Source organism: Euprymna scolopes, chromosome 32, assembly GCF_053919585.1.
Source record: "Euprymna scolopes isolate OS-2025 chromosome 32, ASM5391958v1, whole genome shotgun sequence".
NCBI classification, from domain to species: domain Eukaryota; kingdom Metazoa; phylum Mollusca; class Cephalopoda; order Sepiida; family Sepiolidae; genus Euprymna; species Euprymna scolopes.
The window spans coordinates 95561332-95580047 of record NC_136513.1 but is presented as its reverse complement, the minus strand read 5'-3'; the positions used below and the strand labels follow the sequence as shown (position 1 = coordinate 95580047).

The window sequence follows — 18716 nt, the reverse complement described above, 5'->3', positions numbered from 1 at the left end:
TTCTCTGCCACCTCTCTCTCAAAGATGTGATGTTGCTAGCTTCAGTTTTTTCTATAAATACTATTATGGCATGTGTTCTTCGGAATTGTCTGATTTATTCCCTGCTTCCTTTGTTCCAGCTCATTTAATTGTCGGTCTAGTAGTCTTCATCAATTTGCTGTTTTCATACCTCATTGTAATACAATTTTCTATTCCAGTAGCTTCTTTTCAAAAAGTGCAGGCCTGTGGAACTCTTTCTACTGACTGTTTTTCTCCTCCTTGGTCTTTAAAGATTAAGGCCAATGGACATCTCTTACTGTTCCAATAGTCATCGTTCCTTCTTGTTAGTTTCTTGCGTCAAGTGGCTTCATGTTTTGTCTAGAGCGATTTCCATAAAAAAACACAATACAAAAGCTAATTATTACGGTATTGTTTGGTCATTAAATTATTAATTTGACCAAATTTTTGTAAAGTTAGAACTAATTTGGTTAAGCTAATACTGTTTTAATTGGAGCCATCTTAAAGCTGAAAAGTTCAAGATAACATATCTGTTCGGTCCTCAGTCAACTGAGCTTCAATCTATGGTCCCCCCCCCTTCACCAAACTTTCACAAGAAACACTAGACTAGCTGAAAACATTATCAATAATTTTCCCCACTCTTTATCTGTACCTAAACCTAAACATAGATTCCATGATCAAAGCTTCTTTCTTAGAACTGCACGCCTGTGGAATTATCTTCCGTTTTCCTGTTTTCCAGCTGTCTATAATATGGTTGTCTTCAAGTCCAACGTGAACAAGTTTCTGATGAGCTGTTCCACTTAAGTTAACAAATTTACCGAACTTCCATTACTATTGATTACTATATTGTCCTTTTGACTACTCTACACTCTTTAACCCTTATCATTGAGTGGCCTATCGGCCTTGATAAGTGGTGACGCCTATGTAAAAAAAAAAGAAAAAAAATGTCAGTGGAGGAAATTATAGCTAGAATGAAACATGGTTAAGATTTTATCTTTTCCTCGGAAAATAATACATTTTTCTTGTTTAAAAAAAAATTAAGATTAATGAATTGTGCTCTGATGAGCTCATAGCATGTGTACCTCCTTAACTAACCCGACAAGCAGCAAAATCCCACCCCTTCACTGTTGAGGTCTCTAAATATCGGAAAGCCTTCTATTCTAATAGTTTCTTCCCCCTTACTGCTAGACTTTGGAATCCCCACCCTGTCTCCTGCTTCTCTGACTGTACTAAGCTGCAGAATTTATTTATTGCGGACTATTATCCTCATCTGTTTAGTTGTTGGTTCACAACTATTTCTCCGGCCTTCGTCAGGTGGTAACCGCGACAAGATAGGAACTTCGAATCTCCTAACTGCATCCTCAGCAATTACTGCCTTCCATAGTTGCCGTCTCACCATGTTTTGGTCAAGTAAGCCTCTGGTTGGTTTTGGGTAGGATTGAAACCGCTATCTTCAGTCAATGCTCACCTGGAACCGTAGAGATTCAACGTCTCTATCTACTGCGCCACGGGCCCCAAAGAGCAAATTTAGCAATGAATTCCAATTAAATACTATATAACTTGCTGAAGTTTAAATGTAATGTGAACAGACATTTCGCTGCTCAACTCCCCACCGTCATCTGTTAGACACGATCCCAAATAGTAGCCCCTCGCATTCCAAGTGAAAATATGCCTTGTTTGGATTGAAAAGGAGCTAAAAAAAAAAAAATGTTTAAAAAAGAAAAAGAAAAAAACTAACAAATTTATTTTTGCACTTCATCTAAAACCATTTTGCGTACTCGCAGGAAAATCAGTTTATGTGAATTTAAAATATGCATTTAATGATTTTTAGCCTTTTATTTTGGAGCAAGTATGAAACAAGTGTAGTACCTGTTTCCAAAATATACTTCATCTGTTCTATCTCGGTCAAAGAAATTCTTCTAAACTGAGGGAATTTAAATTTTTATCCTTATCTGGAGTGCTTTTTTTGGGGTTAAGCTTTATTCCCCCGCCTCCCACGCACACACATTAAACAAAAACGATTTCACGTCTAAATCTACCCTCATGGGGAAGAAAATAAATCAGAACTCATATAAATTCTATTTTTTTTTTTTTTCATTTTAATTCAAAGATGGTTAAAAATATAGATTTATAGATTTGAATAATTAAAAAATATCTTCAATGTATTTTATTTTTTACAGAAAACAGCATAAAACGATAGATCTCTCTCTCTCTCTCTCTCTCTCTCTCTCTCTCACACACACACACACACACACACACACACACACACACACACACACACACACACACACACAATGTGTTCAATAAGTTTCAATAATTTGAATATTTCAAATCCCAACAGTTTCATATTTTCGTCGGAATTCCTTTCTTGTATTTCTTGTGTACCGATTCTTTTATGTAAAAAAATAAATTAACAAACAAAACAATCTATCTTTAAAAATAAAAAAAAAAGTAGACAACTTAGCGGGTTTCTCTCCCTCTGTTCTCTCGAAACTAACTGAACTGACTTAAGCATTTTATTAAGATAGTTTTTTTTTTACTTACTATTAAATGGATATTAAAAAGAAAAACCAAAGTAACTGTGGTAGAATTCAACCTTAATAATAATAAAAAAAACATAAATAAAGAAAAATCTCTATGGTGTACGTATCCGTTATATACGGAAATATCATATTCCAAAAATCACGTAAATTAATTGAGCAGTTTTATTTTTATAAAGAAAATCATTTTTAAACGCTTAACATGAAATCGGTTGCATTACAAGACGGGTGTCGCAAGTTTGGATTGTTGTGGACTTATCTGCTCTTTTTTTTCAAGATGGAGACGCGAGGCAATACTCATGAAATTTGATTTTCCTATTTAAAAAAATTAAATAACTTGATCAATTTACGTGATTTTTGGAACATAACAGTTTCGTTTCGTGTTGGGAACTCAGATCATACAGAATTTTCTCTATTTTTGTTCTTAAAAAATATATATTTTTTTTGTAATTAGGTTTAATTCTAAAAAAAGCAAAAAAAAAACTGCTAAAGTATAAAATAAAAAAGAATTTTAAAAATCCTATTAAAAAAATTCAAAATTAAATCTACCAGAATGCATTTTAGGTGGTAGCAGAGTTAACAACTGGAAATGATGTTTCCTCTGAAAAAAAAAAAAAAATGGTGACTTTTAATACATTTTAAATTCATTTTCTCCTAATTCATGAGCAGGACAACGCCAGATATATAGAACTGGTGTTTAATACATTGATTTCAAACCTTCAGATTTTTTTATCTTATTTTTTTTTTTTTTTTTACTTGAAACATTTAAAGCCCTTATTTATTACAAGGGCAATGTTAGAGACAAGGTCAGTTTTTAATGTATTGGGATCCATCTCCCCAAAAAGGGGCACACTGGATTAGGAGAAGAAAAACTACACCAAGTCAATGATATATATATATATATATATATATATATATATATATATATATATATATATATATATATATATATATATATATATATTACATAAATATATTATGACATAAATAAAATTTATGCTAATAAATTCAACTTTATAATCATATTCCTAAAATATTCAAAATATGAAATAATGAAAGTACAAAGTTTAAAAAAAAAGTATTATTATTTAAACCACAGACATACAAAGGTTTGTAATATTTATAAAATTAAATTATTTTAAAACATAATTTAAAATTTATTAAAGAGTTATGATTGGAAATGTAAAAAGAAATGTTATTTTCACAGCGTTTTTAAAAATAGAGAAAACTGAATGACGCAGCCATTTAAATGTAAACGAAGTTGATTAAAGAATTGTTAAAAATATATATAACATTAATAAAACGGTCTGGGTTTTTGTCACAAATAAGACATTTTTATGTCAATTTAGTTTTGTTTACTCGACAAATCCATCAGTGGCAACTGGTGTTTAGCTTGTGTCCCCGTTGGGCTTCCATAGACGGCAATGTTTCACGATTTAATAAACCCTGTTCGTGTAAATTTTTTAAAAAGCCCACCAAAGTGACATTCACATACCAATCGCCATTCAATGCTTTTCGCTTTTTTTTTTTGCTCACAGTTGAAATTAATTAAAATTTACCGACTTAAATGTTTATTAGTCATAATTGAGCGATCCATCCATGTTTTCAGATTTCTTCATTAAATTCTTTCTTTTTTACCCAGAGATTACAAAAAAAGAAAACAAAAAAACAAAGTAGTCCAACTTCACATTCATGAGTTTATTAATAAAAGTGTCCGCCACGTTTTTTTATTAAAAAAAAAAAAAAAAAAAACATACGATAGCAATTTAAATTTTATTTTACATAATAAAAGGATGAATTACAAATCCAAGAATTTTTGTATTTGGTTTATAAATTATTAAATAGACTTGTTTGTATGGGAAAAAATGGCATCTTCTTTTTAAACTTCAGAACATCTACTGCAAAGAACGCGTAAAATGGAGATGGATACCTTCTTCTTTTTCTTCAACTTGGACAAAAAATAGACATTAAACTTAATTTTTTTTCTGTTCTGAGTAAAATTGAGTTATTCTAATTAAATTAAAACTAATACGCCTAAAAGATGTCCATCGGACTAAAAAAAAAACACCCACACTTTCTCGATGAGCTTTTATTTGTTTATTTATTTATTAAGTAAACACGCAAAAAAATAATCAACAGATATGGGGAAAAATATCAAAATCTTTATAAAATAATTCTTAAAAATAATTCGTTTTATTTAATTATAATTAGGTAACGAAACATGTTTGATTAGGGAAATTATTATTTATTATTATTAATAATAATTCCTTATTAAATTAAAAAAAAAAAAAATTCAGACTGCTTTAAAAATATTTCTTCCTCCTCCTACTCTCTCTTATTTTTGTTGTTTTTCGCCTCCTACTATATTTAAACTAAATCGCCACTCTGTCTTTTTCCCCTTAGTAAACTTACTCACTCCGTTGATGCAATGTATTCGCTTCGCCACCTCCTGCTCCCCACACTTCTCCTCCCACCTCGTCTACGTTCCACTTACAACTACACAATAGCTTAACTTCCGGAACGTCTACTTTGCTTCCAGAAATACGAAAAAAATAATAAAACCCGACGTAATTAAAAAAAAAAAGATAAATCCTGCTAAAATGGTGAGTCTTTCTTTAAAATGTCTTTTACGTTTAAAATAATGAAGGTATTTTCTTAAAAGAGAGAAGCGAAGAAAATAATGATAATAAAAAGAAACATTTTTGTTTTAACTAGTCGCAATGCATTGTGGTTGATTCACGTTTTTAATGGCGCTTGCCGCAGACGCAAAGGTAAAAATAACCATGTTATGACTTATTTTCCCATTTTCCCCTCTCTTTCAGAAACCTAATTTCAGATTATTGTTATTTAAGCCCAGAAGCATTCATTATTCAACCTGCTAGCTATATATTTGATTATAACTGGCTATTGCGTTTAGCTTGTGTCTTGTTTGATTTTTAACAGAACAGATTGTCTACCGATTCTTAAAAACTCGTTTCATTCCAATTTCAAGAAACGCACATTTTTGGTTTTTGTTTTCGACAAAATTTCTTTATCTCATATTTTTTTATGTATTTATTTTATTTTTGTTTTTTGAAGAGAAATTCTGATAAATAATTTCAATAATGACTTAAGCGTAATTTCAATTTAGTTATGAATGGACAGCCATAATAACCGTCCAGAAAAATAAATCTACATATATAGATAATACCGTGAATAGTCATAACGGTTTTAATATTTTTTTGTTTGTTTTTTGAAATTGTTTTTCATTTTAATTTCATTTTTCATCTAACATACTTAAATTGACAGCTCTAAAAAAAAATTTTTTTTTTAATTTATGAAAATGAAAGAAAAAAATTTAAAAACAAACATTGGATTTGTTTTCTTCCTTAGGGGGTGTGTAATTGTTTTGGTTCTTTTGGTCCTCCATAGTTGCTAAAATTAATTTCAAAATTTAATTAAAAAATATTCCTGCACACATTTTCTACCAATACAAATAATGAATTACATTGGCAATTTCTTTATAAACACAAAAATTCGTGGGATTAATATTGAAATATCTCGCTGGAATTTCATACACACCCCTTTTAAGAGGTAATATCTGATGGAAATAATGTTTCAACGTGATGGAAAAGGAAAAACAAACTTGGTGCATTTATATTACAGCGCTATTTTTTTTTTTTTTTGTACTCATGCACTTATTGATCCGTGCTGAAATAATGACATTTAAAAAGCCATTCTTAACATGGGGAGGGTGTTTTGTACCTATTCTGTACTTTAACCTTACAATTGAATAATAAAAAAAACAAACTTTAAACTTGGAAATACGATTTAAAAAAAAGCGCTGATCAGTAAGTGCAGCATTGGCACCATTTTCTTAAATAGTATTTTCAAGTTTAAATTCAATTTCTAAAGATTTTTGGTTAAAGTTTTACGACGTGCCCCACTGCCCCAGTGTATTATAAACACACCAACCTCCATATTAAGAGCGGCTTTCGGAATAAACACCTAACCTCGGACGCCGTTAACTCGGAGTGTTTATTCTGAAAGTCGTTCTTAATATGGGGGTATTTATACTACGCTGTTGGGGCAGGTCGTAAAAAAAAAATACTGAATTTTTTTTTTTTTTTGTTTATTAAATTGTTAGGTGAAAGTACAAAAGATATAAAACATCCTACCTCCATGTTAAGAATGGCTTTCAAAATGTTTTTATTTCAGCGCGGTAACATAGATGTACCGATATCCAAAATTCATATATTAATGTTTGAATTTTATTTAAAGCATCTTGAGAAAGTCTTGAAATTAAGACGGAATGTTAGCTTTTGGTCTTTTAATCCACCTAATGCTTGTGTAGTAATTTAAAGTATTACTTATGTGGGTTTTTGTATTCATACATATTATCAAAAAAAAATTTGTGAAAAACAAAACTAAATTGGAGGTTTTTAGTATGAATTTGAATATTTTTTTATATCGAATAGTATCGAATAATAAATAAGCTTAAAACATTTAAGATAAAACCCTAAAAATTATACTTTTTAGTCCGTTAAAATCATTTTTTTTTTTATAATTGTCTTAGTTTTTGGTTTTCCATTTTAATAGTTGACCCTTAAAATTCAATAAAAAAATTAAAAACCTATATTTGATAACATTTCCTAGTACTTTTGCACGCATTGTACCCTGCTGAAATAGCGTTATTTAGAAAGTCATTCTTAACATGGGAGGGTGTTTCGTAATTATTCTGTACGTGTACTTTCACCTAAAAAATAAATATCGAAAAACTTGAATTTAACATGAAAATATTATTTTAAAAAAATAGTGCGGTACAATAAGTGCATGATAAGCACCCTTAAATTAATTATCGTAACTTTAAATTCCTTTTTTAAAAATAAAGAAATTGTACTTTCGATTTACCCCCCCCCCTCCTCCTACGTCTCTCCATGTGTTTTTCCCTTAGAGTTGTGAAATTGTTTTGGTCATCAATAGTTATCATGTCCTTTCGTTTATTTTTATTTTTTTATTTAAACATTTGGTTTCAATTTGTATTTTTTTTTTTTAATGGAAAAAAAAATACTTTCGGTTTAAAATCTTTTTTTTGTTAAATAGAATTTAAGTTAAATTTAAGTTTTACGATCTTTTATATTAAAATAAATTAAGTGAAAGTAGAGAATAGTTAGAAAACACCCTCCTCCTTATGTTAAGAATAGCTTTCTAAACGTTATTACAGACAGCACGGTAACAAAAGTGCCACTTTTGATTTTAAAGTGTATTGTTCGTTGGTTAATGATACACTTTTTTTATATGAAAAAAAAAATCAGGCATTTTTTATTTACGACCTTCCCCCAGCGTAGTATAAACACCACCCAACCTCCATATGTTAAGAACGGCTTTCGAGGTTAGGGGTGTTTATTTCTAAAGCCGTTCTTAACATGGGAAGGTTGGGAGGGATGTTTATACTACGCTGGGGGAAGGTCGTAAAAAAATACCAAAAATCCTTTGTAGACGTTCCAATGTCTTTGAACGCATGTTTCTACTTGATTGTAAAATTTTTGAATTTTTAGAATCAAATTTTTTTAAAGATTTGTTTTAAAAATGCAATTTTCTCTCCCTAAAATGCGAATTTAAAAATGTTTCCCCATTTTTTTTTTTTTTCTGCGATTCTACGTGTCGCAACCTGCTGCAAAAATAGGAGCGAAAACGTAAGGTTCACATGAAAATCGCAATGCATATTTTAAATTTAACATTTAAAATAGATTTAAATTGTTTGAAACAAATTTAAATTCTAAAAATCCATCATCGTCTCCATTTCTCCACGTTTTTGATTGTTTTTTTTTTCGTAAATTTTTTTTTTGTTTTTGCTCGAAATTTTTCTAGAGAAACACGCAGCCATTTCTCCGACTTTAATGAATAACTTCTGTGCTTAATTCTTAACTGTTAAAAAATATTTGTTTAAACCAAACTTTATTATTAATAGGATTAAGAAACCTTTTGTTAAAATTTATGCGAAATCTTAAAGTTCCGAATGAACCAATACATTTTCGTTTGCAACGCCTTCTTTTTTAAAGATTTTTTTATTTTTAAATATGGACATTTTATTAAATTTGTTCCGGTCCTCGTCGCACAAAGATTATTTAAATTATTTTTAACCTTTACGTCTTTTTTAGTTTTGACACCCGGAGATTAAAACCTGTTTTGACAACAGGTGGCAATTATTAATTGGGCACGTGTTGCTTTATTTTTAATGCGTGTTTAATTTCCATTTAAATGAATTTGACTACTTTTTTCTTTAAATCAGCTTTTATTGATAATGGTGATTCTTGGTGGTTCACTTATGTTACCATGCTACGTCTTTTTTTAATTAAATTGTTAGATGAAAGTACAGAAGTTACAAAACATCGCCCTCTCCCCATTTTAAGAATGGCTTTCTAAATGTTATTTCAGCACGGTAACGTAAATCCATAAGTATCACGTTCTTTTATAAAGAAAAATGCTTTTAGTTCTAATTCTTGGTAAATGATTATTCAAGTCCTTTTAAAACTTCATTTGTGTGTATTACTTATGGCAAGTGAGCTTTACATAGTGTTTGTTTCATTCCCTCGAAGGAATTCTGGCCTCACGAATTCCTTCAGTGGAATGAAACACATTGTGTAGCTCACTTACCATAAGTATATTTTGATACTGCAACAAAGTTAATAGTGAAACGGAAAATATGCATATATTAGGTGTCTGACAGAATAATATGGTCATATTACAATGTTATTTACACAAACATGTCTACGTAAATGCATGTTTGCGATTAGACAAAATGGCCAAGTCTCACGTAACCGACAGTTAAAATAAACAGTACATTGAGTGTTTATTCTTGACGAAATTGAACCATTTTGTCACTAGTCAAAACATGCAGTTGTGTAGCAAGATATGCTTGCATAAATACACAATTATAAATCTACGTCTCTATTTTGTTTATAAATCTATAAGATTGTTTATTTAACCTTTATGAACAAAACTGATAATGAAGAAAAAAATATTTCTGAAGATGGCATGAAATCCTGGATAGTAAAAGCTCCAGTTCCTGAGATTCGAACCTAGAAACGAAAGTATAAGTTTCAGTCGTAATTGAACCATGAAAATCTTTAAATGGAAAATGTCCACCCACAATAGTAGTTTTGGTGTTTTTGATTTTTACTTTCTCTTAAACCTTAATTTGACGCAGATGAATTTTGTCAAAAAATAAATAAATAAATAAATAAATATTGGAAGGTGATTACTAAAAAGAAATGGACGATTATTTTAATTTCTGTTCATTTAAAGAAAATGAAACCGAAGTTTTAAACGCTTTTCACAAAATTCATTTTTTCTTCCAAATTTGCGTTTCGTTAATAAGATTGGCGCTGTTGAACAAAGATGAGCAACATTAAAACAAAATCTAATAACAGTTTAAAGGCTTCACAATTTTCGCCCAGCCACGTAGAAATTGTGACAGCCTTTTTTTTTTTTTCTTTTTGAATCTATCAATAACATAATGGCTGGAAACTGGATTTTAATTGTCAGATAAAAAATAATTTCTGGGTAAAATGAAAGTTATCTTGAGAGGAAAATTGTTATTATGATTTAGTTTGTTCTAAACTGAAATAGAAACATGTTTAACCGCGCCACTGTTGTAACAAAGAACTAAAATGTCAGAAAAAGTATTTTTCTAATTTTCTGTCATCAAAAATAAAATTTGTCTCTCCCCACAAGGGCAGAGTTTGACACAGTCTATTTTATAATGTGGGCGATAGCCAGGCCCTCCCCTCCTTAAAAGTTAATTCCAATGAATTGGAGTGAAAAAATAAGGATATCTCATATTCCTGGCCTATGGCAGAACAGGTACTACAATTTGATCGTGATCTTTTAAATAGGGTGTTATTTAAGACTAGGATTAAATCGTAGTACCTCTTAACATGTTAACCCTAAAAAACAAAAAACTAAAAGCATCATGCCCCCCCTCTTTTTTTTTTTTTTACGAAAGGCAAGACAGCAAATTTGACCCTTGACATTTTTTCTTGTGAAATTTTAAACATAACAAGTGTTGTTGGTTTTACCCTCCTGCAGTAAAATTTTTTTTTTTTTTTTTTTTTTGAGGACGTAAGTAAATACTCTTCCCCCCCCCCCGGGGGAGGGTGGTTTAATAATAATCTTATTTAAACTGAAAGAGATAGAGGGGAAGTGTTATAATGCAGTCAATGCAATGGTTGTAGTTGTACACCGTTTCCTTGTTGGTTCACTACTGCAGGCATGGCGCTTTGGCTTGCTACTACCACCGTTATTACTACTATTAGCACAACAGTCGAGACTTTTAGTAACAGGAGTAGTAGTCATAGTAGTAATAATGGCCGTGGTAGCACCATGCTTACGACTACCACTACTACCGTTTTACTTCTCCTCCTCCCACCACTTTCAGTAAATAGTCTTGAGAGAATTGTTTTCTTGCAAGTTTTCAGGCAACAACCCCCTCCTTCCATCTGTTGCTTTTCTTAAGAACCCCCCTCCCCCTCACACCCAAACTTAGGTGAAATGGCGAAGTCAAGTAATAACAGTGGTTCTTTGCTTTTATAAAATTTTTATATTAATACGATTCGGTAACTACCCGTGTTTGTTTCTCGTCTCTACATGACTTACATTTTTTTATATTTACTATAGAGTATTTATAAAAAAAACAATGCAATAACCTATGGTACTAAAAAATAACTTTAATAAATACCCAATTAAAAAAATAATTACGAAAATCAAATTTGCAGCATGAATTTCAAGTTGATCATTTTGATATTTGAAAAAAAAAAATTTTTTTTTTTTTTTTTTTTTTTTTTCGAAATGAATATGAAAACATTCGTCGAAAGTCATTAAGCTGACTTTAAAATTCCTAGCAAATTTGGAAACTTTTTACATTCAATAATTTTATTGCGATTTAAAAAAACATAAGTTATAATTTGGTTTATTTAATGACTGAACTTCATAACTAAATTTAAATCTCAACAGTACTTAAAAAAAAAAAAATTATATGGAAGATTTCTTAACACGTTAAAGACAAAATAAAAAATAAATGCAAGGAAAATATTGTAACCGTAAAAAAAATTAAGACAAGTTTGCTTTCTATTTCTATCGTATTTCATAATCATAAATAACATTTCGTAAAACTGATCTTATGGTTCAATATGCTTTATTTTGATAAACTTAAAATAGTTTAAATCTTTTTGAAATCATTTGAAAAATTTTTTGATGTATTTTGTTTATTAAAATACATTTGAGATTTCACATAATTAACATTTCTTTTTTTCCTATTCCAAGCACAGTCTGTCATGAATTCTAATTTCACCATTTCATGTTCAGTTACAATAAATGTAAATCAGATAAGTTTTCAAGATATCTTCTGACCTAATTATGCTTTCACGATGAAAAAAAAGGTCATAGAGTTTATTTCTCCAATTGTCTCCCCTTGAATAGATCTTCTATAAAAACAGTCACCAATTGCTGCCAGATTTTATGGCCATTTTCAGTTTTAATACCGGCCTTCGTTTGCATTTCATCCAACCAATGGGTGTGATTGGGGTCACTAATTTGTGGGTGGATTCCTTCTCCACCCAAATAATTTTTCTAAGCAGTTTCCTTTTCAGAAGTAGCTTTGTAATACTGGTTGTTGCATTTTCTTGCATGGATGCTATAGACTGGAATTTGGTTGGACAGGTGGATACGTCTTGGGCAGGATCTTCTTTAAGCACAGGCCTGGTCTCTTCGACATTGTGCATATCAACACCTAATATATTCTCAATTTTGTTTCATTTGATCTTTTGAGACCAGTCTACTCTGGAACTGCATAAGGAAAATGGTTAGGCAACATATGGCCTTGTCTTTTTATCTGTTAGTGGGGGTGTAACTGAATTCATTTTTGTCATATTTTGAACATTGCTCGATTGTAGCCCTCTCCTGCTTCTTTCTTTAACGAAAGACCTTACCTTTAACAGGCCTGTCAATTGTGCAACTAAGTCATCATAACTGGGTATGTGGTGACCTAAATTACTACTAAATAACATTTGCTAAGAACATTTTTAACAAGGTTCTTAATATGACTATACCAATTTAGTAGGAAAAACCTACAGCTATTTCTTTAAATTGCAAATGTATATTAAGAAGTATATACACAAATCACTGAAGTGAGAAACATTTTTTTAAAGATTATAGAAATAAGTCAATTTATTATAAGCAGAAAAAAATCTAAATTAAGTTGCAGTTTCGCATATCAGTAAAGTCTGAGAATACATAAAAATAATGAATCTCAAAGATGTAATAATTTGTAGGTAAAATAATTGTTAATTTAACGAAATACTTGTTAAAAATGTTTTATCAATTATTATTTATATAATTTACATGTATGTATTACGGATCTTGTCCTAAGTTTTATTCAGTGATTTCTAAATTTATTTCAAGAGAATTCAAGTGAAACTTGTAATTTTAGTGAGAAATTTTATTTCTTTCAGAATTTTTGAGATGAGGATTAATAATTTGGATTATTCAGACTAGTTTTCTCATTTTGGATGTTATTTTCACAACTTTTCAACCCATTTTACATATAAACCTTCTCCAGGTGCAATTATTGAATTTGTATGGGATTTTAAACAGTTCTTTATTTAATCAATAGAGGTAGTTTGCTCTCATTCTGGCAGCGATAATCAAGCAGAAGAGGAATAATTATTCACACTTAGAACTGATTACAACTTAATTTTTATCTGTTGTGCCATGCGTCCTTAAAGTCAAAGACTACATTAACCAAAACTTGAGAATAACACTTAACATGATAATTATTGTCCAAATGATAAAATTTTACCTTGTTATTTAAAAGAATATTTAAAAAAATTGTTTCAATTCAGTACAAAAAATCTTAAGTATATTTTATATTCTGAAATTTATGAAATTCTGCGAATATTTACTGAAGATAATGTAGAATAAAGATTGTTTAAATATTGGTCACTAGAGAAATTCATGTTGTCCTACCTCTGACTGGCAATTAATGAAGTTGATAAAGATATGTTAGAAAGGGCAACAAATCAAAAAACATGTTGATAAATTTCAAACCTGAAAATAATTGGCCATTACCAAATAGACATGTTAAACTTTCTAAAACATTTCTTACACAAATTCTATTTTATATTTCTTTTCTGTTGAAATGTTGCTAATGTCATTAAAATTTGATATTATTCCAGATGTTTATCACCCCTCCCAACTTTTTAAATGTAATTGCAAGAACAGTATTTGTATCAGCAAAGTATCATTTTATGAGCACATGGTAAATGTTTATAAAGGCCAACAGATGGAATTGATTTCCAAATAAAATGTTTACTGCAAATTTGTTGTATATACAGTTCTACAGGAATTGCTTGGAAATTTTATCTCTACCAAAATGTGACAATAAAGAAAGTCTCTAAAGAAGCAAAACTTTGAAAGATATCACATGGGTTATGGCATGTAATGATTCGGAACATGGAAGACGAATGATTATCAGTTAATAAAGCTTTCTTCATCTAGAATCACAGGTATGCATGCTGAAATGGAAGAATGAAACTTTGCTAAGATTTTACACTAAGTAACAATGCTTATATGACATGGCACTCTGAGTGGAAAGAGTTCAGAGAGGGATTATGAAATGATATACAAAGGTTCAAATGCAAGCATCTGTTTCTTAGATGATAGGGATTGACACATTGTTGTCGAAGAATGAACTCCGATAGGTTCTTATCGAGTGTTGTATCAGCCTGTGAGGTTTCACAACATTCTTTGGATACACTCGATCCAAATGAGATATCATTCACTGGAGACAACAATCATTAGTATTAGGTGCTACATTTTGTGGTTTTGGAACAAGTTGACGCAACGACACTGTTTCCTCCCTTCCAGTTGGAAGTCTAACATGGGCTTATTGAGAGTTTAATTTACCATGCTCTAGAATTTAATTAACCATGCTCTAAGTCCAGCACCTTACAGATGCTAAACTTCTGACCGACCAACAATATGGATTTAGACAAGCCCGTTCCACAGCAAACATCCTCACTGTAATCTCTGAACGCATATACCATTCACTGGACAAAGCGGGAGAGGGCAGATCGGTAGCTCTAGATATATCTAAGTCTTTTGACAGGGTATGGCATGAGGGTCTCCTCAGGAAGATTAGATCATACGGTATCACTGGTAGAATACTTAACATAATTAAATCCTTCTTAGATAAGAGAAAAATCCAGGTTGTCCTCGACAGTCGTACATCTAAACAATATGATATAAATGCGGGAGTGCCCCAGGGTTCTATCCTTGGACCTCTATTGTTCCTGATATTTATAAATGACCTCCCCGACAAAATTGTCTCTGAGATGGGTATATATGCTGATGACACCACACTCTATAGCAGGCACGACAGGAAAACAAATGAACATATATCTAAAGTAATGGCAGAAACACTAGAGGATGGCCTCCAATCAGTAGTGGAATGGGGACAAAAATGGATGGTCACGTTCAATGCCGCCAAGACTAAACTGGTTTCATTCAATAATTACAAGAAACCTTCTCTACCACCTATAGCAATGGCCAACGACTTTTTATCTGAGAGTACATCTTTCAAGCTCCTTGGCCTAACGTTCACAGGAAACATGAGTTGGAACAATTACATCGAGGGCATTGCCAGGGCCGCTGCAAGGAAGGTGGGCTCTCTCTACCGTGCTAGAAAACTACTAACACCCGAAAGTATCCTGTACCTCTATAAGGCCACCATTCGTCCATGTATGGAGTATTGCTGTCATATTTGGGCTGGTGCATCTGCTACTAGTCTCTCGCTCCTTGACAGGGTTCAAAAGAGTCGCAAATCTGATAGGCCCTAAACTGGCATCTAAGCTTCAGCCTCTGTCCCATCGACGAAACATTGCATCCCTCTGCCTGTTCTACAAGTATTTTAATGGTGAATGCTCTGATGAACTGCAAGCACTTGTGCCCCCACGATGTGAACACCCTCGACAGACCCGACAAGCTGCAAAATCCCACCCCCACACTGTATAAATCCCTAGATGTAAAAGATCTTTCTACTCCAGTAGTTTCTTCCCCAGAACCGCTAGACTTTGGAATTCCATTCCAGGTCACTGCTTCCCCAACTGTACTGACATGCAGAAGTTCAAGTGCAACGTGAACCAACATCTTGCTGCCCAAATCCCTACATAGTACCCCAGTAGTTGTTTCCCCTGATAGTAGCCCCCTACACCAAAGTGGCAATGTGCCTTGTTTGGGGTGAAAATGTAATAAAAAAAAAAAAAATTAAAAAAAAAAAGTTGCCTTCTAGCAATTCAACTTCGTCGACAAAGGGTTCATACTTAGATGACTGTATATTACATTTTATCAGGAACAAACCTTGATTCAAAAGCCACTGGAAAGAGAGGTACCAGATGTTGATTTCCGATTCTACTGGAATATTCGCTCATGAGGTGTAGCATTAGTGGCAGAATACAATAATGAACGAATGGAATGCAAGGCATTGCGCAAAAATGATTCCCAATGAGAAATCAACAGTTTTTGTGCCAATGCCAGCGATATCGTTTTTCATAACATGACATTTAGTCGTTCTCTTTGACCATTTTCTTGAAGGTTTATAGGTGGTTGTGAGGCTCGTTGCTATTCCCTTTCTATGCAAAAAAATCTGTTCTGTTAAAAGGCATGATGGACATCTGTCAGAGTGAATAAACGAAGGCATGCCAAACAGCGAAAATAGTTGACAGAAATAATTTATGATTGTGAGAACATATCTTGACAAGGAAAAGCAAAGGGGAAGCGTGAATATTCGTTGATAATTGTTAATAGATATTTGTTTCCATTATTAATTGTTAATAGATATTTGTTTCGACTATTAAATGGGCAGAAACCTTTAAAGTCAACACTTAAGCATTCAAATGGTTGTCGCTTTTGACAAGCTTAAAATTATTGGGATGAAAAAAATCGCAGTTTTAATTCTGCACAGACGGAACAGTTCTCAATTGTTCATTGAACATCCTTGATGGGGGAGGGGTTATGCAGACGTACAAAATGAGACCTACGTGTGATGCCAGGATGACACAATAAAATGTGTAAGTCTCATAGATTGGTTGAATTAGTTGAGGAGCAAACCGCTTGAGAAAGTGTGTCTGCGGCTGCTTTATCTTTCCCTGGACGGTATATTACATCAGATGTAAGGACTGATAGTTTGATTCTCCAGCATTCTACCTTCTCATTTATTTTGCTTGAGTGTTTCAGGCCACACATGAAAACTATGGAGGGTTGGTCTGTAATTAGTTTAAAGGCGGAACCGATAAGGTAGTGACAGCATTTAGGCTCAGTGCAAGTCCAGGGTAGTAAAGTAAGCGATTTTTATTTTTTATTTTTTTAATTTATATGTTTATTATTTATTTATTTATTTTTTTTTTATTATATATATTAGTATAGCAATTCTTGGTAAAGGATAAGCATCAAGGTACGTGAACCAGTTGATGGTCTGACTATAGTCAATGACAAAACGCTTCTTGTATCGATTGTTAGTGGTTACCTGAACCTGTACTCTCCAGGGAGAGTGAGACGGGTCGATAACACCGTCTTTTAGGTCATGAATTTTGGATTGTATAAACTGCTGATGGATCAGTGAGTGTCTTTTGGCTTTTATAGCAATAGGCTTACAACCAGGCAATAAATGTTCGAATAGTAATGAAGAAACAAGACTGGACACTATTATGGCAAAGGGATCTTTGTGACCACCAAAGGGTATTTCTACCTTGAGTGTAGTTAGAGAAGTTTGATGGCCAAGTAAGACATCTGAGCAAAGAGAACGACTGAAATGTTTGAAAGTTTGTCAGCCAGTTGTACTTATGAATGATGTTCAATGATATATAGCTTCCTAAACCACCAGTACTCACCAGAGCTGCCAGGATTATTTCATTCACTGAAAGTTTAATTATGGCTTTCGACAGACAATCCGGTGATGCAACGGATGCGATTGATGATTTACAAACAGAAGTCACTTTCTTAGGGGAGCGATTTGATCGGCAGACTAGTTGGAAATATCCCCTCTTGCTGCAGTTTCTACAGACTGCATCACGGATGAGGTATTTAATTTGTTGATGTCGTTGATTACCGCCGAAGAAACATTTTTTTTTTCCCCCCTGCTTGAGCTGAAGCATTTTCCCCCCCCCATTGCAGGCGAAACATTTTCGGAAGTATGAGAAACCTCATAAGTCACTGATAGTGAGGTTGATATAAGATTCGGCTTGTTTCTAGACTCATTCTGGAGAATGAGCAGAAGCATCTTTCAAGTTGAGTGTCCTTTCTAAGAATTGTTGTCGAATTGTATGAGAGTGAATGCCTGTCATGAGGGCATCATAAACGGCTTGGTCACAATGTTCATCAGCTGTTATTGCCTTAAAGTGACAATTCACACTATGTGAATCTAGCTTCTGCAAAAAATCGTTTTACCAGACTCCTGCCTAGAGGTTGCCAAAAGATGTCTAGAATGAACAATGCTAGAGGGCTTTACGAAAAAAGACTAGTTTAGCGATGGCTGATTCATACGAGTCACAATTTGCTATTAATTTGTGCAATGGATGGGCAATGTAATTGGTAAGAAAGTAGTTTGCTAGTTGGTGGACGGTCGATTAACCACAGTTTTTGAATGTACACAGCCAATGTGTCCAATGGTCTGCGGAATCAGGTGCTGAAGGGTTACCATCAATACGCTGTGGCTTCAGAAATTGGTCCATTTTTGGATAAGATTCTAGATGCATAAATTGTAATGATTCGGAACATGGAAGACGAATGATTACCAGTTAATAAAGCTTTCTTCATCTAGAATCACAGGTATGCATGCTGAAATGGAAGAATGAAACTTTGCTAAGATTTTACACTAAGTAACAATGCTTATATGACATGACACAACACCATAGCATAAAATACAATCTTTATGTGACAAAATGTGAATAAACTGAATCGATTACGTTTTTTTTTTTTTTTTATTGCAATATTCTTATATAGTCCTATTGGTTTTAAAGTGAATAAACTCCGTCTTTGTTACTTTTTTGTAGAAATATCAAAATTTTCACACCACCTTGTACTTTATACTTTTAACATATTTTCATGAACAAATTAGCTTTATTTTTATATAAATAGCACACTCAT

At 32.2% G+C, this 18716-nt stretch overlaps 1 protein-coding gene across 4 annotated transcripts in view; it reads left to right on the top strand.

The window, feature by feature from the left end:
* Positions 1-5004: 5004 nt before the first annotated feature.
* Positions 5005-18716, top strand: part of LOC145256510 (uncharacterized) — a 223732-nt gene continuing 210020 nt past the window's right edge. For 2 of the 4 annotated variants that reach the window (XM_080115484.1, XM_080115482.1), the window contains exon 1: positions 5005-5140. The gene's annotated coding sequence lies outside the window, so the exon portion shown is untranslated. Of the gene's footprint in view, positions 5141-5186; positions 5309-18716 lie in introns of those variants that run through there. The other 2 variants (XM_080115485.1, XM_080115483.1) reach the window with 1 other exon arrangement.